Genomic DNA, 20,500 nt, shown 5'->3' on the forward strand with positions numbered 1-20,500 from the left:
AAAAGTTAAAGAGAGAATAAAAAAGTAGCAAGAGAAAAAGAACATGTTACATAAAGGGAACCCCCATGATACTATCAGCAGAATTCTTGTCAGGAATTCTGTAGGTCAGAAGGGAGTGGCATGATAGATTCAAGGTGCTGAAAGGAAAGACCTGCCAAGAAGAATACTCTACATGGCAAGGCTATGATCAGAAATGAGGAGAGATAGAAAGTTTTCTAGGCAAGCAAAAGATAAAAAGGTTAATCACCACTATAACAGCATTATAAGAAATGTTAAAGGGACTTCTTTAAGCTGAAAAGGCACTAATAACAAGGAAACATATGAAAGTAAAAATCCCACTGGTAAAGCAGAATATATGTATATATGGGTAGTGAATTAACCACTTTTAAAGCTAGTGTGAAGGTTAAATGACAAAAGTAGTAAAATGAATAATGCAATAATTAGTTAAGGGATACACAAAATGTTAAAATGTAAAATATGACATCAAAAACATAAATATGTGGATGGGTAAAAATATAGATATTTTAGAATGTGTTTAAATTTAAGGTGATATTAACTTAAAATAGACTGCTATGTTATATGTAAACATCGTGGTAAGCACAAAGCAAACGCCTATAGTAGACACACAAAAGATAATAAGAAAGGAATCTAAACATATTACTAAAGAAATTCACCAAACCACAAGAGAGCAAGAGAAGAAGAAAGGAACAAAGAGTAAGTACAAAGACAGCCAAAAAAATAACAGGATGGCAGTAAGTACATATGCATCAATGATTACTTTAAATGGACTAAATTCAATCAAAAAACATAGAATGAGTGAATGGATTAAAAAAACAAGGCTCCTTTATATGTTGCCTAGAAGAGACTCACTTCAAATGTAAGGACACATATAGACGAAAATAGAGTGTGGGAAAAGATTTTCTAAACAAGTGAAAATGAAAAGAAAGCTGATGTACCTATATTTATATCAGACAAAATAGACTTTAAAACAAAAATGCTGTAATAAAAGACAAAGAAGAGCATTATATGATGATAAAGGGGGATCAATGCAACAAAAGGACATAACATTTGTCTGTATATGTGCACCCAACAGAGAGACACCTAAATATATAAAGCAAATATTAACAAACCCAAAGGGAGAAAATGACAGTAATACAATAGTAGTAAGGGATTTTAATATCCCACTCACATTGGTAGATAGATCATGCAGAGAAAAAAATCAATAAGGACACATTAGCCTTAAATGACATGTTAGACCAGGTGGACTTCGTATATAAAACATTCCACCCACAAAGAAGCAGAAAAGACATTCTTCTCAAGTGCACATGAAACGTACTCCAAGACAGATCACAAGTTAAGCCACAAAACAAGTTTCAATAAATTTAATAAGATTGAAAGCATATGAAGCATCTTTTCTGACCACATGGTATCAAACTCGAAATTAATTACAAGAAGACAACCGGAATCACAAGATTAAATAACACGTTATTGAGTAACCAATAGGTCAATGAAGAGATCAAAGGGCAAATAAAAATATATTGAGACACGGGGCGCCTGGGTGGCTTAGTCGGTTAAGCGTCCGACTTTCGCTTAGGTCATGATCTCGCAGTTCATGGGTTCGAGCCCCGCGTCGGGCTCTGTGCTGACAGCCAGCTCAGAGCCTGGAGCCTGTTTCAGTCTGTGACTCCCTCTCTCTCTGACCCTCCCCTCCTCATGCTGTGTCTCTCTCTCTCTCCTAGAAATAAATAAAAACATTTAAAATATATATATATAGAGAGAGAGAGACAAATAAAAATGGAGATACAAACCCCAAAATCTATGCAAAAGCAGTTTTAAAAGGAATGTACATAGCAACAGGTCTCCATCAAGAAACACAAAAAAGGGGCACCTGGGTGGCTCAGTCCATTAAGCATCTGACTTCGGCTCAGGTCATGAATTCGCGATTCATGGGTTCAAGCCCCGCATCGGGCTCTGTGCTGACAGCTCAGAGCCTGGAGCCTGTCTTCGGATTCTAAGTCTCCCTCTCTCTCTGACCCTCCCCTGCTCACGCTGTCTCTCTTTCTCTCTCAAAAAGAAATAAAAACATTAAAAAAATTTTTTTTAAAGAAACAAAAAAGTCTCAAATAAATAATTTAACTTTACACCTAAAGGAACTAGAGAAACACGAACAAACACAACAAAGTGTGTAGAAGGAAGGACATAATAAAGATCAAAATGGAAATAAATGAACTAGAAGCTAAAACAAAAATAAAAATAAAAGATCAATGAAACTAAGAGCTAGTTCTTTGAAAGAATAAACAAAATTGACAAATGTTTAGCTAGACTTTACCAAGCAAAAAGAGAGAAAATTCAAATAAATAAAATCAGTAATGAAGGAGAAATTATAACTGATATCACAAAAATCAAAAGATCATAATGACTATTATGAACAATTGTATACCCCAAAACCGAAAAATCTGCAATAAATAAATAAATTCCTAGAAAAACACATCTTTCTAAGACTGAATCATGAAGAAATTAAAAATCTGAATTGACTGATTAGTAGTAAGGAGACTGAATCAGTAATCAAAAGCCTTTCAGCAAACAAAAGTTCAGGCCCAGATGGCATCACTGGCAAACTCTATGAAACATTGAAAGATTAATAGCTAATCTCAAATCTTCCAGAAAAAAAATTGAAGAGGAAGTAGTGCTCTTAAACTCATTTTATGAGGTCAGCATTACCCTGATACCAAACCCAGACAAGGGCAAAGAAAGAGAGAGGAAGAGAGAAAGAGAGAGAGAGAGAGAAAGAGAGAGAGAAAGAAAGAAAGAGAGAAAGAAAGAAAGAAAGAAAGAAAGAAAGAAAGAAAGAAAGAAAGAAAGAAAAGGAAAGAAAAGAAAATTACAAGCCAATATCCTTGATGAACATAGATACAAAAATCCTCAAAAATATCAGCAAATGGAATTCAAGTACATTAAAAGCATCACACACCATGATCAAGTGGGATTTATTCATCAGATGCAAGTATGGTTCAACATCAGCATTTCAATCAATATGATGCACTACATTAAGAAAATGAAGAATAAAGATCATAAGATCTTAAATGCATAAAAAGTATCTGACAAAATTTGCCATCCAGTCATGATAAAACTGATAGCTAATATACTCAATTGTGAAAAACTGAAAAGTTTTTCTCTAAGATTAGGAACAAGATAAGGAAGCTCACTCCTACAACTTTTATTCAACACAATATTGGAAATCCTAGTCAGAGCAATTCGGCAATAAAAAGAAATAAAAGTCATCCAAATGGGAAAGGACAATGTAAAACTGCCATGATTTGCAAATGACATGATTTACATTACACTAATAAACCCTCATAAAGATAAATTAAGAAAACAATACCACTTACAGTGGCATCAAAAAGAATACCTAAAAATAAATTTAAACAAGGAGGTGAAAGACTTGTACATTGAAAACTATGACACTGATGAAATAAACTGAAGACACAAATAAATTCTGTGCTCACAGACCAAAAGTTTATAACTGTTAAAATGTCCATACTACCCAAAGCAATCTACAGATTCAGTGCAATCTCTATCAAAGTTCCAGTGGCATTTTTCATACACCTATAGCAAATAATTCTAAAATTTGTTAGAAACACAAAAGACCCTGAATAGCCAAAGCAACCTTGAGAAAGAAGAACAAAGGTAAAGGTACCACGCTCCCTGTTTTCAAACTATCCTCCAAGGCTATGGTAATCAAAACAGTATGATATTGGAATAAAAACAGACACACAAATCAATGGAAGAACATAGAGAGCCCAGAAGTAAATCAATACATATATGGTCAATGAATTATCACAAAGGAGGCAAGAATATACATTAGCAAAAGAATAGTTTCTTCAATAAATGGTACGGGGAAAACTGGACAGCTACATGCAAAATAGTGAAACTTGAACCTCTGTCTTACACCATATACAAAAATTAACTCCAAATGGTTAAAGGGTTTAATATAAGACCAGAAACTATAAAACTCCTAGAAGTAAACATATGTAGTAACCTCCTTGATATTACTGTTGGCTATATTATTTTTGGCTCTGACTCCAAAGGCAATTGCAATAAAACTAAAACTAAATGACTGGATGACTTACATTATAATAATAAAGGTGGGTTTTTTTTTGCATTACATTTACATTATACTAAAAATACAGCAAACTAAAATGCTTTTTCACAGTGAAACCATTAACAATAAATAAAAAGGCAATCTTCTGAATGGGAAAAGATATTTGCTTATCATGTATCTAAGAAGGGGCTAATTATCAAGACATATAAAGAACACATAAAACTCAATAACAAAAAATTAAACAATTTGATTAAAAATGGGAAGAGGATCTGAATATTTTCCCAATGAAGATGGGCAATAGGCACATGAAAAGATGCTCAACATCACCAACCATCAGATTAAAGGCAAGTCAAAACCACAATGAGATATCAAATCACATCTATCCAAAAGGCTATTATAAAAAAGACAAGAAATAACATTAATTGGAGAGGTTGTGGAAATAAGGGAGCATCACTATTAGTGGAAATGGAAATGTAAAATTGGTGCAACCACTATGAAAAATAGTATTGAGGTTCCTCAAAAAATTAAAAATAGAATTACCATATGATTTAACTATTGCACTTCTGAGTATTTATCAAAAACAATGAAAGCATTAATTCAAAAAGACACATGCACCTCCTCATGTTTATTGCAACATTATTTACAGTAGCCAAGACATGGAAACAATCTTTGTGTCCATGGATGGATGAATGGATAAAGATGTTGTATGTAAATACAATGTAATATTACTTAGCTATAAAAAAGAATGAAATCTTGTCAGTTGAGACAACAGGGATAGACCTAGAAGGCATTACAGTAGGTGAAATAAGTCAGACAGAGAAAGATAAGTATCTTATGATTATACTAACATGCAGAATCTAAAAAGCAAATTAACAAAGAAACAAACAAAAGAACAGACTCAAATATAGAGGACAGACTGGTGGCTGCCAGAGGAAAGGTGGACTGGGGGATGGGTAAAACAGATAAAGGTTATTATTAAGATGTACAAACTTCTTTGTAAGGAGATGAAAAATACAGAGTAAGGAATATAGTCAATAATATTGTGATAACATTATAGGCTGACTAATGATACGACACTTATGATGAGCACCAAGTAATGTATAGAATTCTTGAATCAATATTTTGTACATCTGAAACTAATATAGCATTGTATGTTAATTATACTTCAATAAAAAGAAAACAAAGATCATAAAAAAACTTTGTACCTTATTCAGTGTCCTATAATATCTGGGAATTCAATTTAAAATTGGCTTCTCAGAATATGTCTTCCTAATACTTAAAAACTATCATCACTGCAAACAGTATGAAACTTATCATGGCCATCTGCTTAGTGATTGAGGAAAATTTAGAAGTACAGAATATAAACAGAAATAGAGGCAAAGGCTAAATATATATGATGACAACTGATAGTTGTGCAAAATTGGTCCTAGCCCTCGTCCAGATAGTATTTCCAGCCTTTTAAATGTGAAGCTTCCTTAAACAAACTTCTTTAGCCACTATTCCCATTTGACATATCTCTCTGACTTTAAAGAACTGTGGGGCATTTTGTTAAACGTCAAAATTATCAATTTGTAGCAATATCATCTCTCTTAAAAAAATCTCATAGCAAAGGGAATAACACTTAGAATAAAAACCATAGCTACCCCACCCAGTTTTATGACACTAAACTTAGTGTGCCTACATTATAGTTTTATTTATTTGTGAGAGAGAGAGAGGGAGACAGCATGAGCAGGGGAGGGTTAGAGAGAGAGAGGGAGACACAGAATCGAAAACAGGCTCCAGGCTCTGAGCTGTCAGCACAGAGCCCCATGGGGCTGGAACCCATGAACAGTGAGATCATGACCTGAGCTGAAATTGGACACTTAACTGACTGAGCCACCCAAGCGCCCCTACACTATAGTTTAAAATAACTTCCAAAGGTCTTTAAGCCACTGAAATGAGTGCACCCTAAAAGGAGTTGAGCTGTCACCAGAAAACCCCATATGGGAAAATCCATCTTAGGTGAATCCCTCCTTAGTAGTTATCTAATAGCCCCATATATTAAATTCGGACTCGCTTTCCTTCCTGAATCACATCTGTTACATAATTACTCTTTTCCCCAAGCAAGTGAAAGAAACAAGAGCTATATAAAGCTTACAATTAATAATGATAGGCAGTTTTCCACTAAATGAAGTCTGCATTGTGAGTTGCATAATCAGTACCTCAGTAACCTTAGTTCTCTCCTCAAAAGTCATGGCTCGAGTCAGAGACAGGATTTCTTTTTTTTCTTCTTTTATAAAGATAATATATATGCATTGAAGAAATACAGAACATGCAAACCAGCAACTGGAAAAAAATAAAAATCATATGCACAGCAGAGATGAGATCTCATAATACAGAGAATTCCCTTCTCCCAGCTTTTTCAGTTAAGCACATGGCCCCCTAGGTTAAAAAAACAAACAATTTCTTTTGAAGCAAAGGGTGACCACATAATGAAATTCTGACAAATGAGGCTGAGTGGAAGAGAAGTATGGTATTCCCTTCCCCTGCACACTTTCTGCCCGCCTGCTTCCTTAGTTGAAGATGAAATGGTTAGAAGGGATAGAAAGAGGGAGTGGGTCACCCAGGATCCCCATAATTGTGAAATATAGTTAGCTTTGGACTATTCATGTCCCTGCTTCTTTTTAGGGGAGAAAGGGAGTTTAGCATTTTACAGCTTCTGTTCTTATGTTCCTTGGTACCTTCAGCTAATCTTGACCCTGACACCTGTATCTGATCCTAATACCACCATACTGTTACCTACCTTCTGAGTTTTTAAATAGCCACAATTATGGTAGGCAGGTAGAGCCACTACCTCTTTTAATTTTTATTTTTAGTTAAATCAGTTAATTTACTTGTTTATTTTACATGGGAACTCATGGAGCATATGGGAGACTTCCTTAATTTAAATACAGTGCTATTTTTTTTGAATTGGAGTTTTAAGTAGGTGTCAAAACAAGGATGCTTTTCCTTTTGTCAGAATTTTCAATTTTAGGGGCAGCAATCAAATACTATACTGAAAGCCAGGCAGTAACTGACTCTGGATGAATAAAGCCCGTCAGGTGGGACTGTGAACAGCGAGGGTACACAGGGCACATCCTTAACTGGGGTAGCTACTGTGCAAGTCCAGCAAAGGGCTGGCGTTTGAGGAAATGACAGACCCACATTTATAATCAAGGAAGAACATGGCCTTTTAACGTAAACTTTTTTAATGTTGGTAAGTAATTACAGAAAAATTAGGCTGATCATGTAGGCTGACTATATCTAAGGTCCAGCTTTGGATATTAGAGTGTCTCAAGGATATTTAGCAGCTCTAGCTGGCTTGCAGTTGCCTGATTGGTGTGGTGAATGAGAATTTTTGATGACTTGGTGTGGTAGGCAGAATAGTAGCATCTGAAGATATCCATATCTTAATCCCAGGATCCTAAGAACAGGCTATATTTTGGTCTCTCTTTAAAAGAGCATAGGGGCCCCTGGTTGACTCAGTCAGTTGAGCATCTGTCCAACTCCTGATTTCAGTTCAGGTCTTGATCCCAACCCATGTTGGGCTCCATGCCGAGCGTGGAGCCTGCTTAAGACTCTCTCTCTCCCTCTGCACCTTTCCTCCACTCATGCCCTCTCTCTCTCTCTCTGTCTCTCTCTCCTCTCTAAAATAGCAAATAGAAAAAAATTTTTAAAGAGGGTAAAAGAAAGGATTGCTAAAATACCAGAAGGGACTAAGTGCCTAAGATGAAAAATAAATGCACACATTCACTTTATTTGCTCTATGAATCCTTTCTCTTTTTGAGGGTGTCAACACAAAATTCCCATTTATCTGGTAACAAAATCAACTGAAAAACTCCAAGAATAACTATTCATTACACTTTCCTGGTAATTAATATTTACTGTATTTTACCAAAGACTTTGTCTGTGACAGATCGACACAATACAAAATGAACAAATAAGTTGAAAACATTTACTCCTTTGCTACAGATGGTTTGAAATGCATTGCTCTAGGCCAAGGGTTTTCAGAGTGTGGTTCAATGACATTGGCTCAGTAGCACCTGTATCCCTTTGGAAGTTATTTGAAATGCAAATTTTCTGACCATACCCTGGATTACTGAATCAGAAACTCAGCAATCTGAGGGTTAAAATCCTAGATGATTCTGGTGCTTGTAGTCAGAGAACTACTACTACAGGTCATGCTACTTTGTTAACTAACACTTACACACCTCATAGTTATGTCAGGCATATTGTAAGCATTTGTATGCATAAAATCATCCAATGGTAGGTTTATATCCCCATTTTACAGACAGGGTAATGAAGGTCCAGAGGGGTTAAATGACTAACCTAAGGCCACACAGCTAATAAGTGTCAGTTACAGTGGCTCCAGAGTCCATGCTTTCAACCACTATACTATAAAGCCTAAGATTGATCAGGTAAGTCAATAAGAGATTAGGTATTTACCAGCTAGTATATTAAGTTTATCAAGAAAGAACTGCTTAAACATAATGTAATAAAGTATCTTTAGAAAGTTAGGTAACAACACTAATTTTGTTAGCATTTGCACCATGAAGACAGGATTCTATAGCAGGGGTTGATCAGAGCTTTTTATATCATAACACCAGCTAGCAACCTTTTTGTCATGTGAAAGCTCTGCATTGTTGGCATATCTAATTCCTTGTTTACAGGTAACCAGAAAAATATTCATTGGATTCTTAGTATATGCCAGACATTATGCTACACAGTAGGGAAGGCAAAGATGTATAAGACGTAAGATAACACATACAAAGGACTTCAGATATATGATATGGAGAATCACGAAATAAATGTCAGCTCTCATCATCAAGGAGATCCTTTTCTTGTTGTTCATAATGGAGACAGAAACACAGGAACTCAACTACAAAGCCAAGCATGATACGATAATACTGCGGTAGAGAAATGACAATTGTAACACTTAGTTGTTCTGTAGTATTTTTCCCTAAATTCATTAATAGTGTTAATAAGAGAGAGAATCTCCTTTTCTCCCTTTGTCTTAATTTTTTTTTTTTAAATTTGAGAGAGAGAGACAGAGTGAGAATCAGAGAGGGGCAAAGGGAGAGAGAATCTTAAGCAGGTCCCAAGCTCAGCATGGAGGCCCACGTGGGGCTTGACCCCATGACCCTGGGATCATGACCTGAGTTGAAATCAATGATTGGACATTCAACTGACAGAACTAGCCACCCACCACTCTCCCTTTCTCTTTTTGCTCTTCCTCCCTGAAGCCCAGGACTCTGAAGCCAGGACTTCATTTCTCAATGTTTTTAGAATGTCACCATATGACTTTTTTCAGGACGGAATCATGGATTCATTTCTTTCAAATACAAAAGGGCAGAAATAAAATATATTTTTCTAAGGAAGAACTGAGAAAACACTGAAAGGGAGAAGGAAGACTTCCTTGAAGCCAAGATTCTCAAAGTGAAAATAATGCCATTTAAACATTACCTGAAAATTGTACAATTTGCCAACATTCAGCATTCAACTTTGACTTTCAACGTTCTATTTAAATAGAGTAGGACAAGACGGTGAAATAAAATGGTGAAACGTTGACCGAGTGAAGGGAAAATAATTCCAGTACTACTCAATGTTGCTGACAGCTGCCAAAAAGTCTGGGTTTAATCCATTTTTGTAGCTTATATTCTTTAATTAAAATTCTATCTGAGCTTATATCACAGATCAATTCAGTGTTAGTCCTGAAGATCTGTACTGTCTGTCTACAGCAGGTAGTTATCAAATCTTTCATTTGCTTTATGATGGCAGAAGGAGCCCGAGTCACTGCATGACTGGTACAGTGACAATGGCAGAAGGGCACACGGACACAAGCATGCCTGAATCTGGACTGACTAGGACTTGAAGGACAATAACCATCATCTTAGTCACTATTCTAACAGAGACAGTCATTTGGCCATTGAAGGTACAATTGTTTGGAGGGGATACATGATCTACTGTAGACTGTAGAATAGTTATCCCAAAGTCTGAAAAGTCACCATCAATTATTAGAAAAGTTGCAGTTTATTCATAAGGGCTCCCTACCAACTGCACTAAGATACCGTCTGAATCTAGTGTGAAGTCCTCAACAACAGGAAAATGAGAGAAATAGCCAAAATTTACACACTCTCAGAGAGGACCCAAGTTCTAATTTTTGCCCTGACCCTAGGCTTTCCTTTGGTGTTTATAAAGAGAAGTCCTAATACCTACCTTTTCACTAAAACAATGAGTGCACTGGATGTATTCTAAGTTCAACCGCTCCACTTATTGGATGCCATATTTAAGGACCATTTAATGGCTTCCTTTATGACAATATTCACTTCTCTCCTGCACCATCATTTTCCATCTCTACGGGATCATTCCATAGCCATGCAAACATGTCAATTAGCTCATTAAAAAAAAAAGTATCTTGGCCTACAACTTCCTCCAGTACTCCAATTCTCTACTTCTCTTTCCTGCAAAACATGTAGAAAGAGGGTTTTACTTGCTATCTTTATTTCATCTTCTCCATTTATCACTCACCACTGTTCCAAAACAGGTCCGGTCAGGACCACCTCAACATTCCAGATTCAGCAGCCAATTCTTGTTCCTATTTTAGAAGACTAGTCTGCAGCATCTGAAGGAATTAATCTCTTTTCTCTCTCCTTCTATAAACATAATGTGTACATTCAATTGATCCTACTCATACTTCCTTGCTAGGTCATTCCCAGTCTCTTTTATTGGACCCTCTTTATCTTCTGCACCTCCAATCATCACAGCCTATCTTTCTGTCTGTCTGTCTGTCAGTCTACCTAGTATCCATGTCTTGTGATTTTATATAGAGATACAATAGATGACCATACCCATTTATCCACCACTCTGCTTAAGAAAGAGAATATTACTATTCACTACAAGCTTCCAATAAAGGAAGCCCCTCTTCCTCTTTGAGCCCATGCTCTCCCCTCCTTTTCAGGCAACCATCATCCTGCATTTCGTGTTTGTCATTTGCCTGCTTCCTTAGGGTTTACCTCATATGCTTATATGATACACACAGATACACATAGACAATGTCATTCCATATAAATGGAACCATACAACATTCTGAGATTTTTAGCATGTATTCTTTAAGGTATACATTATAGGATTCATATTATTAATTACAAATATTTTAATAGGTATTATATGGAAAAGGATATAATAAAATTGAGAAAGATAGAGAAATGCTCCATTTTAAATGCAGATCTCAGAGCCTTATTAAGAGATGTTCACTGTGAATCCTTACGTAGGAGCATTTACCAAATACACTTGACCTCTTCTTTTTTTAGAGCATCTTTTATTTTAGAGCATCTGATGAAATGCCGTGCTTACATTGGAAGGCAAAGTGTGCAACTGTTTTGAGAGAAACCCACACGATCAGCAAAGCCTCCCCTCCCCTTCTCACGATAAACAAAAGCACTTGTATGCAGGCTGTGTTAGGTCACAGCCAGACTCCACTGGCATGCCTGACATGTGAAATGGACAAGATCAAGATCAGAACAAGTATTTTTTCCAGCATTTCTGTAAGTGTGATGACAAGTGGATACTTTCATATAGAAATTTAAGTGCAAAGAATGAAGAAAGTCAAAGTCAAATTTAAAGTCAGTTTTGGATTAAAATGTCATCTGAACATATCTATATTTCAGCTAATTATATTTATATTACTGCTGAAGCCTAGAGATGGCATGCAAAATAAATTTCATTTTGGGATACTCCTAGAGAGACAAATCATAAGAGATTTATACATATTTAATCATAAATTATATTTTCTTTAAATAATCTATATTAATATGTTAATATAATTACTTATAACAATGAACAATTAATACATTTTAGGTTAACATATTAAATAAATATGTACATTAACATACTTTTCTGATATGTTCTAGGAAAGTAATCTGTTTTTTATCCCAGAAGTTCACACTGACCTTTCTAATTTAAGTTATAGTCCAAATGATTTCTTCAATCATACTTACACCAGCCTCAGAATGCTCTGAGGTTGGGTTTTTGTGAATATGATTCTATGTAAGTATTACGTCTTGATTTTTTTTCCTTTTTTGCTATTTTAAGTAATAAATCTACTTTACTGAATTGTGACTCTTTAGTGACAATGTGTAGTCCCTGACATTTAAGGTATGATTTGCCTTGTCAAAACGTCATCTTCTTGTCATTAAAAAAAAAAAAATACTCGTTACTGTTTTAAATGATGTTTCTAAGTCTTCCACAACTTTTTCCTCTAATAGCTTTGAAGGGGAAACTATTTTTTAAGACACATTGCTAATGTCAACTCTAGCAACTATTTTTCTGTTTGTAACTATTTTCTGAATTATCTGTTATACATCTTTAAGCGTATTTTTACCTTCTTATGCCAAATTATTCATGCATAAGGCTACAAAGATAAACTTAGACCTCACAGTATTGGTAGTTTGTTAAGATGAGAATGTTTTCCAGAGACTATTAAAGTTGTCTTAGATCACATGTTCACATTTAACACCTAAACCTAAAGTATACATTTGTTGGTCTTATTATTAATTGAAAATAAGACTACCAAACTTCAGAAATAGTTAATTACTTATATGTCTTGGGCCACACAGGAAAATTTAAGATACATTTTTACAATCAGAGGAGACATAGTAACCATTGATAAAGAGACAAAATGTGTTTCTGCTGTGTTTTTTCCCATGGTCAAAGACATTATCCCACAAATTCTAGCAAGGGAGTTAGAAATAAACTGATACTTTACTTTCTCCCTCTCTCCCTTGATAGATAGATAGATAGATAGATAGATAGATAGATAGATAGATAGATAGATAGGTAGGTAGATAGATTTTTACTAGAGAGCTACAACATACTAGCTATGTCATTGATGCAAAGGTACAATTTCTTATCTTTTGACTCAAACCATTTGACTGTCAAATTCTCTACCATTGCGAGAGCCAGCATCTCCTTATTTGTTGCTATTAAGGCGTTTTCAGGATCATTTATTATGTGATTAGTCTACTACCAAACTGTGACATTTCTACCTTCACATCATCACTGAATCTGTCTCCTGTTGGTTCCAGTAGAAATGCTCTGCTATTGTGGTGGCTTATTCTCACTTTAATGTTATAATTTTTGAGTTAGTCTCTCCCTGTTTATTAAAGAACAATGAGTTCCTTAGCTTCCTTTCACCGAAGAGTTGACATTTGAGCACAGATTTAAAGATGGGGAGTTACCCATGGAGACATGTGGGTTAAGTTATCTTAAGCAGTTAAGATGGCTCCAGGAAGAAGAAACAGTCAATGTCAAGGCTGTGAGGGTAGGTGCATTTCAGACCTACTAAAGGAAGAACGTCAAAACCAGTATTGTTGCAACAGAGTAAGAGAGGAAGAGAGGAGGGGAGTATGAGGTCAAAGGATAAAGTGGGGCCAGGTCATATAAGACTTTGTAGGCTAGAATTAAAGTCTCTATTATTGGTCTGGATTTCTTTTTACCTCTCCATAGGGAACTCAGAGATAAAAACAGATACACAGCTATATGATTACATAGGTGTATATGCATGTGTGTAGGTTGCTTTAGTTAAAACTATGTTGAAACTCAACAATTTTTAATGTGCTATAATGGAAGTAGATGCAGCAGACATGGTCCTACTCTTGAAAGGCTTACAATTAAAAAGTGTGATTATAACAGATCTATTCATTGGAGAATAAATACTTGGCATAGGAGGGCCAAAAGGGAACGGGTGAATTTTCCTATAGAAACAAAGTGTCTTCCCAGATTGGAGAAAGAGATTTGGAGACATGTCATCTTTGTGGATGTATCTAAGTAGCACACTAGCCAAGGAAGATAGCTAGAGCTTAAAAAGTGTGGTAAAAGAGGAAGGTGAAGCCTCGGATCATAATATCACCTAAATTTGTGGCTTCATGTGATCTCAAAATAAAGAAGTAGCCTGCTTCAATCTATTCTTTCTATTGCTTTCCATTTAATTCTTCATAAAATAGTGACCTATAAAAACTGCTTTCTTCAAATATGAAAAGTAGCAAGTCAAAACCACAATGAGATACCATTTCATACCCATTAGTATGGCTATTGAAAAGAAATAGAAAATAACAAGTGTTGGTAAAGATGTGGAGAAACTGGTCCCCATGCATTGCTGGTAGGAATGTAAACTGCTGCAGCTGCTTCAGAAAATTGTTTGGCAGTTTCTTAAGAGTTAAATTACCATATGATCTGGCAATTTCACTCCTAGATATATACCCAAAAACTGCAAGATGGGACTTGGATGCTTATACGCCAATGTTCATAGCAGCATTATTTACAATCGTCAAAAGGCGGCAACAACCCAATGTCTATCAATAGATAAATGGTAAAGAAGATGTGGTATTATACATACAATGGAATATTATTCAGCTATAAAAAGGAATGGAATTCTGACTTGTGCTACAACATGGATGAACCCTGAAAATATTATGTTAAGTGAAATAAGCCAGGCATAAAGGGACAAATACCATATGATTTCACTCGTATGAAGTATCTGGAAGAGGCAAACTCAAGACAGAAAGTAGGTTATCAACAACTAAGGGTAAAGGAGGAATGCAAAGTTATTATAGAATGGACAGAGTTTTAACTTGGGATGATGAAAAGTTCTGGAACTAGACAGTGGTAACGATTGTAAACACTGTGGACGTACTTAATGCCACTTAATTGTACATTAAAAATGAATAAAATGGTAAGTTTTTATTTACTTATATTTTGCCACAATAAAAAAGAAATTATCACATGCATACACACACACACACACACACACACATATCAGAAAGGAACCAGCACAGACTCTTTGTTTAAATAGTGGAGGAAACAGACATGAAGAATGGACAACAAAAGTGATGTTACACAAGAAAATTGGCACAAGTTCAAAAAAATAATTCCCACAGCGTCAGAGAAATTACAAAAAACATGTTCCTTCCGATAAAGAATGTTAAAGAAAAAGATATTACAGTCAAAGAAGAGATAAGAAAAACAGAGAAAAAGTGATAAAATTGCTTCAAGAAAGCTGGAGAAGAAGTGAGAAAGTGGAAAAGAAAAAAGAAATAAAAACAGTAGAGAGGTTAAAGGAATATTAGAATCTACTCAAGCAGAATAAACACACCTGAAAATACCAAAAAGCTTATGGAACAAAGGCTTGATGCAAACACACAAAGCAGGGGCACCTAAGGGTGGCTCATTCAATTAAGCGTTGAAATTCCCTCAGGTCATAATCTCAGGGTTCGTGGGTTTGAGCCGTGTCAGGCTCTGGGCTGACAGCTTGAAGCCTGGAGCCTGTTTCAGATTCTGTCTCTGTCTCTCCCTGCCCCTCCCCTACTCATGCTCTGTCTCTCTCTCAGAATTAAATAGATGTTAAAAATATATATGTATATAAAACACCACACAGGGCAAAATAGAAAAGAGCAAACATATATAGATGACTAGAAACATTATAAATACAGAAGGAAAAGAAAATCCAATGTATGCATAATTCCTATTCCTGTATAAGGAACAAAAAATTAAATGTATCTATTTTTAAATTCCAGGAATAGAAGAGGTCTTACATCTATATATTGAAAAGAAACACCATGATCCAAGAAAAAAAATAACAGAATGATAAGTTTCAAGGTAATTTCTAGTTTATTTAATTGCAACACTGAAGAATGACTTACTGGCATGTAGGCAGAAATATCAAGTCATCCACAGGAGGGAGAAATCAGGCTATTTCAAGAGCTGTAAATATTCAGATAATGGATGTAAAGTTCTGAGCGATACAAAATGTGTCTTGAAATTTTTATACTCAAGGAAGTTACTTTTCATGTATAAGGACATTGGGTAGAGATTCTCAAGCATATAAAATTTCAAGAACTCTGGAACTTTTCCTTCATGAAAAACCTATTAATGAAAAGCAAGGGACAAATCAAAATAAAGGACTAGTAATGAAAAGCCAGGTTACAAAGATTAGTGGAAAATACTAAAGCTATTTAACAAACCTAAGATCAAACAACTATGTGAATAATAGTTTCAAAATTGGAGGCACCTTATATGTGTGCTATAAATGCTGAACAATTAAAAAAGTATTAACTAACAAAAATCAAAAAGTAGAAGGGCAAAAGGAACCGTATTTAAGCTTGATTTCTTACTGTCCCCGCTGAGGTCAAGTGATACTGCTTAAAGTTGAAACATAGCTAAGTGAAAAAGAATTAACCCAACTTTTAAAACATGTTATAGTCCTTTTTAACTTTAGAAAGCTTTATTAGAACTAATAATGCTTGCTGTGAAGATTCATTTATATAAAAATCAGTAATATCTTTAGTTTTGCTTCAGTTTTTTTTTGTTAAAACAGTAAAGATTATGATTAAGTTTCTATTAAAAACATCATAGATGTGTATCCTGATTTTCCCCACTCATCCATTTTCTATTTCAATTTATAAATGTGCATACACAGATGTCTCAAATGATCAAATGCATATAGTGATTATTTCTGAATGATAATGAACTTTGGTTGTGTTTGGTTGTGGCTTTTTCATTGTGCTTAGTCTGCAAACAATAGTAGTCTATTTCCCAAAAACAACCGAGGATTTTTAAGAGGCATACAGTCTAATTGGTATTTATTTTGGAAAAACTTTAAACACTGTTGCTTTTTTACTGACAAACCAAAGCCAGGTGTCCAATTCTCAATGATTTAAGGCTTTCAGTTTATTAAAACTCTTTCAGCTAAAGGAAGATTATTAGTTAATTACCGACATACCACTGATCCAAGACCCTTAACAAGACACCCTGAAATACGCACACTGGATAGCCTCCGTACTTTTTTAAGTAAATGACCACAGCGGTCATTTGCAAACTACCATTGTTTGCAAACTAAGCACAAACTCCATCTTCTCTCTGGTAGGTTCTGGAAAGAGTACAGGAACAAGTGGAAAAATGGACCTGCACAGAATTCCAAGACATTTATGACCATATCTTTGATTCCTCTAACCTATCCTATAAAAGGGAACGAAATGGGCACCTGGGTGACTCAGTCGGTTAAGCTTAGGACTCTTGATCTCTGCTCAGGCTGTGATTCCACAGGTTTGTGAGTTCAAGCCCTGTATTGGGCTCTGTGCTGACAGTGCAGAGCCTGTTTGGGATTCGTTCTCTCCTTCTTCGCCCCTCCCCAGCTCTCTGTCTCTCTTCCCCTCTCTAAAAACAAATAAACCAAAAAAGAGAACAAAGGGTCTTAGTGTCAAATTCTTTTGATCTCAACATGTTTAACCAATATCCCTGAAATTTACTAGCAGTTTGGAGATTAAGAGTCTTCTATTCCCTGGGACGCCTGGGTAGCTCAGTCGGTTAAGCGTCAGACTCTTGATTTCAGCACAGGTCTGTGCTCTCTCTCTCTCTCTCTCTCAAAATAAACTGATAAGAACAGATACTACACTTGATCTTAGCCAAAAGGCCGAGATGCTCTCTCTTTCAAAATAAATAAATAAACTGAAAAAAAAAAGTATCTTCTATTCCCATACTCTTTGAGCTACCTTGGCATGAAACAACTATCCCCACACTACTGTTTTCTTGACAGTACTGCTATGCTCATGAACATTTAACTTACCTTCCAATTTACTTTTTCTCTTTTGCTCTGGTATCCATCCAAATGGATCTAAATGACACCAAGTAATATGCAGTCTAGATAAGCTTAAAAAACTGTTTTAAGGATGGAATCTTTGAACTGAGGAGAAATCTCCTTACAAAAGCCTCTAGATAACTGAGGTTTGAGAAACACTGGCCTAGCTGTAAAATGGGGAACTTGGTGCCCTATGTTTGTCACAATGGAACTGAATCTGTCTCAGTACTGAATTGCTACCATTTCTCCCTAAAAAGAACCAGGGCTCCTTGGAGAAAAGGCTGATACAGGGCTGGGGTAGGGAAAGTACTTTCTGTTGCACTATAATGAAGAGAAGTACTCAGAATAATGGGGTAATATGGAAAGAATGCAGGAGCCAGCTTCAAGGGGCTCTCCCTGGCCATATTTCAGTTAATTTGAGCTTTAAAATAAATAATAATGGAAATAACCGTAATAATAACAACAATATGTTCAGCCACTTTAGCTCTATTCTCACGATCACATTCTCACTCCCTCTCCCTGCTTTCAACTCTCTCTCCTTTATTTCCCTCCCCTGAAGCTTTATGCTCAGAACGGTTCGGTCTTGCTTTCCCTCTGCTTCCAAACGTGTGTGCTTTATACTAGAAGGAAAACAAAATCTGAGTTTTAGTTTTTGACTTTGGGGTGATCATTTTAAAAAGCAATCTTTGAACTGACTTAGGTTCTATGCCACTGAAACCAACCTGGCATGGTCTATAGGGTTATTTACTAGGTTAAAATATAAAGCAGCCATTTTTGTAAGTCAAATGGCTCCGTATCGGAAACTGCATATGGTTCAATAACATGGTTCATCCAAGCTCACAAGAGTTTTACATGAGCTCTTATAGCCAGAATGGAAGCTATTATAAATTGGTTCCCTGTTTTATCTTCTTGCATTTTATTTCCTTGGAGACCTAATATGGAAAGGTGACTGATCAGGGCTTAGAACTTGGGCATCCTTGATTACTCAGTCTAATGTGATCTCAACCACACAGTCATACCCTCTATCACAAGTAGCGTCACAGAGTGAAAGGAGTCAAGAGACTAGATTCTATTCTGGGCTCTCTCACTACTTAGCTGAGGAAAAGTTGGATACGTTACAGTTTCTCTGAGCCTCTCCTTTCATTTGCAAAATAGAGTTTGAATAAAGACTAAGTTGTATCTGATGTTTCTTCCTTTTCTAATATTTTGCAGTTCTTTATTACAGGGCGTGGGGTGGGGTAGGGAAACAATGTGAAAATTAGTATTTATTTATACAAGTATGGGTGTTCTTTATAGAAAGGCACATCAGCCGACCAAATAGCTAATCAAGGTCACGAGAAAAAATTCACCTTATTAGCTGAAACTGGTGGTTTAGTCAAGTCAAAAATGAACTTCTAGACTCCATATCACTAAGTATGTTTTACTAATCAGTAAAATGTCTTTTTCATGTAATTTAACAGGTTAACTATACTTCAGTTGATTTTTAAAAGTTTTTTTCTTTCCTCTACACATTGTATTAAAGTTTTTAGGTGATTATGAAGACTAATCATTTGTTCACAAATGTATGGACTTCAAATCATGAGTCTCTTTTGAGAATCTGTAAGAAAATGTTTTAAATGCTTTTGCTCTCTGCTATCCTATTATAACAAGGCTAAATTTAGTCAGATTTTGGTTTGTCCTCATCTGCACAATGATGATAATCTCTAATTTGGACTTTCCAATATAAGCATTGTTATGAAATCGTCTGTAGTCTAAGATTGCTTAGAAAAGGCAAAAATAACCTTAATTCTTGCAAATCTGAACAACAATATGCAGCATAAAAAGAAGAAAAGGCTCATTGCATAACAACTCGCAGAGCAGTGAATACCCAAAGTCTCCTTCCATGGAGTTACCCATCGCTGAAAACAATTCTCCTTTATTCAAGCACATTAAAAAAAAAGAACAACAACAAATTATAACCCCTTTCAAAACTTTCAATTCTGGTATAGACCACATCTGGAAAAGAGAAAGTGGGTAAGATATTTAACAAATAGGAAGAGTATACGTCACATTTATATCATCAAATGATTAGACCTTTGGGCTATATTAGATTTACTGAATCAAACAGTCTAGCCAGAAATTATAAACTTCATTTCCGTAAAACTCAGGGAAGTCAATAAGCCCTGGTCCAATAAGCAGGTTACTTCTCTTGTCAAGAATGATTTATGCACGTGCACTCATGCACCCCATGTAGCCAAAAAAAATAAATAAATAAAACTTTACTGTCTATTTCTGATACATCATCTCCCATTCTTTCACCTAAAGCAAAATTGCTTTCCTTTCTAGACTCATTCAATACTATATTTTAATCTCTTTTCTTTCCCTATATCCTATGTTCCATCAAACTTTCATTTAGTAACCTGACCTGTTCTGTCTTCAGAGCGTGAACACTAACTTATTTAAACCAAAGTCACAGTATAAACTTGGGAACTATACATTAATATTTCAAGCAGTTACAGAAAAATATATGTTATAGAAGATGAAATAGATAGCTAATTAGGCATGAAGTCAATACAATGAGGTATTATAATGTTTCTGTTGGGCAGAATTTGTTTGGTAAGTCTTCTTTTCTGTTATTTTTTCCCTCCCAGGAGTATTAAAATTATCAAGCAGAAGCACTGTAGTTATATTCCTTTTTTAAAAATGTTTAGTTATTTTTGAGAGAGAGACCATGTGCACAAGCAGGGGAGGATCAGAGAGAAAGAGGGATG

The 20,500-nt window shown here is 35.5% G+C and overlaps 1 protein-coding gene and 1 pseudogene across 1 annotated transcript in view; both read right to left on the reverse strand.

Annotated features, from left to right (window-relative positions):
• Positions 1 to 20,500, reverse strand: part of GPR158 (G protein-coupled receptor 158) — a 404,671-nt gene that overhangs the window by 105,377 nt on the left and 278,794 nt on the right. The window lies entirely within an intron of this gene.
• On the reverse strand, positions 17,466 to 17,597 carry LOC144238662 (U2 spliceosomal RNA; annotated as a pseudogene).

Source organism: Crocuta crocuta, unplaced genomic scaffold (assembly GCF_008692635.1).
Source record: "Crocuta crocuta isolate KB4526 unplaced genomic scaffold, BGI_CrCroc_1.0 scaffold96, whole genome shotgun sequence".
Classification (NCBI taxonomy): domain Eukaryota; kingdom Metazoa; phylum Chordata; class Mammalia; order Carnivora; family Hyaenidae; genus Crocuta; species Crocuta crocuta.